This window comes from Anser cygnoides, chromosome 5, assembly GCF_040182565.1.
Source record: "Anser cygnoides isolate HZ-2024a breed goose chromosome 5, Taihu_goose_T2T_genome, whole genome shotgun sequence".
NCBI classification, from domain to species: domain Eukaryota; kingdom Metazoa; phylum Chordata; class Aves; order Anseriformes; family Anatidae; genus Anser; species Anser cygnoides.
Window position 1 is genome coordinate 50,828,101 of NC_089877.1, and position 6,000 is coordinate 50,834,100.

Genomic DNA, 6,000 nt, shown 5'->3' on the forward strand with positions numbered 1-6,000 from the left:
AAATATTAGAGAAAAACTGGTGTTTATTTTCAGACATCCATTCATTCCACTGCCTTTGATGAATACCCCCAAATGTCATGTTTGATTTTGCTTTCAGCTTCTCACAGAAAACCCGTCTGCTCCAAGGGGACCTGTTGTATTAAATTAAAAACCATTAGATGAGGGGGTTGTTTCACTGTGATTTAGTGAAGCAGAGCAGGCTTCTTCTGCAGCTCAGAATAGGAATCAATCCCCTGCTTACCCCAGCGCCATGCCCATTCTTATATCTGGGTATTTATGGACACCATACATACTTGTGAAGACGAGAATGCTGTAACCTTGTTGCTCAGTACATACACATTTGAGATGTATATCATTTCAGCCTCCCAGTGCTCAGCAAAATAACTGGAGAAGTCTGCTAGTTTACCAAATAGAACAAATACCTAAACACAGGGATTGAAGTGCACTGGTAAATATCATAGATACAAATCCCTGATGTGCTTACCGTAAAAGCTAGGAAAGAAAGGTCCCCTTCTAAAATAAAACAGAGCAGAAAACAGAATAAGTAGGAGCTGAAGTGATAAATTATAGAGGACATCATGTGGAGAAATCAAATAAATCTCTCTAAATATTTTTAGCATGCTCAGTTTCCTTTGAATAGCTCAACAGGAGGTTCAGCGGTCTCACCTGGCATCTTATTAACACTGCACTGATTGGTGAGCGTGCAGGAATGGAGCAGCACTGGCATCTTGGTTAATCACATCTTCTAGGAAATTGTGAAAAGGATGCGGGAGATACTTCACAAATGGCAAACTGAGGTTTTGCTGGGGAAAAAAAAATGAAAAAAACCCTGTGTTTCCACAGCAGGTGGTCAATAAATCTAGCATTGTTATGGATCACAGCTATAAGTCAGTTTTCAATCGTTCCCAACCGCATGTAGCATCTGTCTTATTCGGAAGTCTGATCACAAACGATCCTTGCTGCAAATGAAATATGGAGTTTCTCCTGCATGTGAGCTTGCTCACTTTCATTTCATTTGTAGCTTTACTTGAGCTGTTCTTTGGATCCTGATATTTCAGAAGACTATTTTTGATCAATGTAATCCTTCTGCAGTGCCTAGTGATTTCCTTATTTTGAACTAAAAATCTCTTTCATGAGCAATTCCCTGTGGAAATGCTCGTTTTAGTCTTATGCACCACTTGGATTTTTCCTCAGGGATGGAATGTTATTTTTCCTTTTAATTCTCTTTAAACCGATGACATTAATGCTTTCTATAAAACTTGTCGTGGGCCCTGCTCTGTATTTCATATATATTTGGGATTAGGGGGAATTTATTATCATGTGGTTTTAAAGCAGCTTTTTGATAAGTCTTGAGTACACTCTCCTGTCAGGTGAGTGCTGATTGTGTATCATAGGGAAAAAAAAAAAAAAAAAAAAGGGGGCTTTAAAAATAGATTCAAAAGTGAGAAGAATCTGCAGGTTTGTGACGAGCAGTTAGGAGATAGAAGACTGGGAGGAATTTGCAGTGCGAGAAAAATCTCAGTTCCCACAGAGGATGCTCGAGTAGATGCTGATTCTTCTGAATGGGAGAAGCTGTGGACTGGGAGATGACCCAGTGGTGTGAGACAGACACTGTGATGGCCAGAAGAAGTGGGATGCCTGAGCTCATGTCTCACCAAAACTCAGGATTTAGAATCTGGGATTCTGACTCCATTCAGCAGGGCTGGGGGACATTCTCAGCAGAAACCAGCTTCACCCACTCAGAGCACTCAATACATAGGCACCCATACTGCATATGTAAAAATACATTATCTTTTGGAGCATGTATAAAGCTGGAAAAATGTATTTTGAATCAGTCTCTGTTCAGACACACCTAATCAGACACCTAAGTATGGAAACAACCCTAAACTCAGTCCATTTTGAATGTGTTGGTCTGGCATTTCCACTGCTTCTGGAAAAGATATGTAAACTGACAAAGAAGTATTACATGCCTTGCACTTAAAGTGATTTTAAAGGCAATCAACAGTTGAACTGTTCATTATGAAGAAAAGAAAGGATACTACTTCTGAGTGATCGCTAAACCACACAAGTAAAACAGAAGTCTTTGTGTTTTGTGAAGGGGAAAGATATCAGAGGTTAAAGAGGCAGGTTTCAGGGGAAAATGCATTTCAGTTCAAAAAGAAAGGTTATTCTAAATATTATTTCCCTAAAATTGGTAATACTCACTACAAGCTTGGGAACTACTCAGAATTTATAACCCTGATAACTTCAACTACAGCAATATATATATGCACTTATATACACATATATATAAGTGGATCAATTTTTAATATGTGTAACCACAAATCTGACAGATAAACCCTTCAATGAATCACTGGCTCAACTTCTTGTTTGAAGTTAAGTCATTTCATTAGGTCTGACTTCAAAAAAAACACACCTTGCCACAATTTAATGTTATAAGTTATGAATTATTTAAATTGCTCATTGAAAACATATTATTAAAGGATGTACTTTAAAAAATAAGCAAACGTAAGCAGGCTGTATATTTTACAGGTTACACATTTAATTCTCAAGAGACCATTTCACACTGGGAACTATCACGTTAACTAGGCATTGTGGTCTTGTGGTATGAACAGGAGAGTAGAAGTTGCTGGTTCCAAGGAAAGCCATATGTGACTTTGAGAATGACATTTCACCTCCTTGCTGTTTTTTCACCTGTAAAGTAGAGAGAAGGGGAAAAGTAATGTAGCTCTCCTGGGGACTGAACCAAGTTAACATTTGCAAAGTGCTTTGCGGTTTGCAAATGGAAAAGGTGCCAGAGAAGTGTTATAACTTCACTTCTATCATTTCTAATTATTATTATGATTATTGCTATTTGAAGCAGGGGTCAGATTCCTAGATTTGGCCTTTTTAGGTTGCTTCTGTGTTGTAAAGAGATTGTAAATCTGCCCTTGCATGGCAGCTGGTGGGGACCCCTGCACCCTGTAAAACTGCCATCCTATTTATTTATTTTGCAGTTAGGTCCATACAGAAATATCCAGTTCCTTTTTCACTTGAAAGTTAATAGAAGACATATGGTGGAGGTAAAGAATTAAAATCTTTGTAAGAAAACCAGAGTTTCTCCACTCCTATAAAACTAGCCTCCCAGCGTATCCATCATACTGGTTGCTCTAACCAGCATTGTGGCTCACTTGTTCTGGTTGTGTTATGAAAAGCCCCAAATCATTCATTTCCATTGCTGTTTCTTAACTCCTTGAACTAGTAATTGACACTAAGGATTTTAACGCAGGTTGCCTTCTTCGTTGACTTTGATTCATGCACATATATACAACCCTCAAAAGCATTAAACATTTTTAATACGTCACCCTTCCCAGCCTTGCAGATTCCAGCTGTAATTTCCTTTCCTGCCTTTACCATCAGCAAAACTTCCACCTTAAACATTCTGTCTCTCCGAAGCCAAATTGTTCCACATGTTATTTTCTGGTAATGTGTATAAAATTTCATAGAATCATAGAATGGATTGGAAGGGACCTTAAAGACCATCTAATTCCAACCCCCCTGCCATGGGCAGGGACACCTCCCAGCAGACCAGGTTGCTCAGAGGCACATCCAACCTGGCCTTTAACACTTCCAGGGATGGGGCATCCACAGCTTCTCTAGGAAACCTGTTCCAGTGCCTCACCACCCCCATAGTAAAGAATTTCTTCCTTATATCTAAACTAAATCTAGCCTTTTTTAGTTTAAAGCCATTACCCCTTGCCCTATCACTACAATCCCAGATAAATTTAGTTCCACTTCAAAGAAATCTCTGGAGCACTGGTTTATGTTTGCATTTATCTGAGTGTTCATAAAACAGTGACCAAAATTGTGGTAGAACAAAACTGTGATACAGAGAACATCCGGGTGGAAGGAGGAGGGGTTCAAATGCCCCATGTGAGTTTTGTCACCACAGGCACAGTACTGCTGAATCCTTGTCCTGGCCCTGGTTTCTCCTTGCTGTAGTTACTGGGACCTGATCACTCCCTGGAGAGTCCTGTGTAGTCCAAGACATTGCTTGGTCCAGGACATCTGTACCCACGTAGACTGGACAATTCTGATTTATATTCCCCTCTACAGGAAAGGTACCAGTACAGGCTAAATAACAAATTCTTCTGTGCCTGGTCAGTGCTGGCCCTCATGAAACCCAGACTAATGGGTCATATGCTTTGTGTCTGCCACCTCTTTTTCTCTCACAGTCATAAAAAGCCTTTTAGGGAGGCAAATTTAATACCAAAACATTGTTGAAACATGGGCTAACTCCCATTGCGTAATTGTAACCTTTATCTCTGGGAGTTATTAGCTGGGATGACAGTTTTTATTTATTTATTCTTCCAGTGGCAATGAGAACATCAGAGAGCAAAGGTCCCTTGGGGACTGCTCCATCTCATTCCTAATCAGTGAGCTTAATAGTTTCTACCACAGCCCTCTTAAGCTTGAAAGCAAACTGTGTCCTATTAGCTAGAAACCACTGTTCAGGAGAGTGACAGTCAAATCTTTTAGAACAGTATTGTTATTTTTAATATACTGGCCTAAGGCTTTTGAGTGAGAAAAAGGGAGAAATAATTGCTTAGTACTGTGAGGCTTAGGCTCAATTTAGGAGCTATCCCTATCTATTAAAGTAGAATTATTTCTATATTGCATATAGAGGAGAATAACCAGAAATTAGATTTGCACTTACAGAAACAAATGGCTTTTCTTTTATAATTGGTTCCTGCTTGGAGAAAATCTGTCAGCACATTTTGTGAATGTATTTCAGCCTAATCCAGCCTGGAAACACCTTAGTGATTCAATTCTCCTACTGCAATAGTGGGTCTCCAGGGAACTTCCTCACGCTGGCAGTAAAACTAACCAGGCATGCTTCATAGTCTCAAAGTTAAAAGCTCGCTCCCTGCTCAGTGAACTGCCAGAATTCAATAGGGGTAAAGTTTTTGACAAGATGAATGAGATGTTTTAGTGTCAAGGATAGCAGTTTTATGCTCCGTTATTGAATATATGCTCTAGAAGACAAAAGAGAGGGGCTTTCAGTCCTCAAAAGTCCTCCGTGTTGCCCAACAAGTAGCTAAGACTTAAAGATCAAAATAAATATGACTTTCACCCTTATGTTTTACTGAAAGGTGAATTACAGAAACAAAGGAAAAACAGAACAAAATGAAAGAAGCTCTTGCTTCTCTCTGCTTCTTTTTGATGAGCAAATCTTGACAAACATTTGTTTCCATCTTGTGGCATCATTGCACTCATAAAGTCACATATCAAGCATGTGCAGACATTATTTCAGATATCAAACTATTTATTTTTTTTCTGGGTGCTTTCTTTATAGTTCCATAAAAGCTTTTACTAAGCCTGGAAGGTACTTTGTGCTGTTTGGTATTTCTTTGGGGACAGAGGGTTCATAAAAATAATGGATACAAGGGACTGCATTAAAGCAAGATTCCAAAAAAAAAATACATAATGTGCCTTGAAACACAGGTTATTTAAGGTGTGACTTGAAAGAATATTAAATCAGAGCTATCCTATATTCAGCATGACACAGTCCTTCTTTTGATGTATATTCTACCACAGCAGCAAGCATCCAGCCAATCACCTTCATTCCTATTTTTATTGTATTCTGCTTATTTTCCAGTGCACTGTGACAGATTTTGTAGTGTAGATGAAACAGAAGGTCGCAGTTTAGACACCTAGCAAAGCACAGAGGTCATTTGGAAGGACTTGGTTATTAATTTTGAAGAACGTGTGCACAGAGCAATAATGGTGAAATGAACTGAGGGCCTTAGGACATACTGAGGACAAAACCTTGACTGTGGTAAACTTGTAACCCCCATACAGACCAACAAGAGTTTTCTAATTAGCTTCAAGAGGGAATGGATTAGTCTCCCTCCTCGAAGGTCTTGATTTAGGAATCCATGCTATTGTACAGCTGCTCCTATATGAGGGAATACAGAGCAGCCGGCTCTACGTATATTCTCTCTCACTCCGTCTGTATCT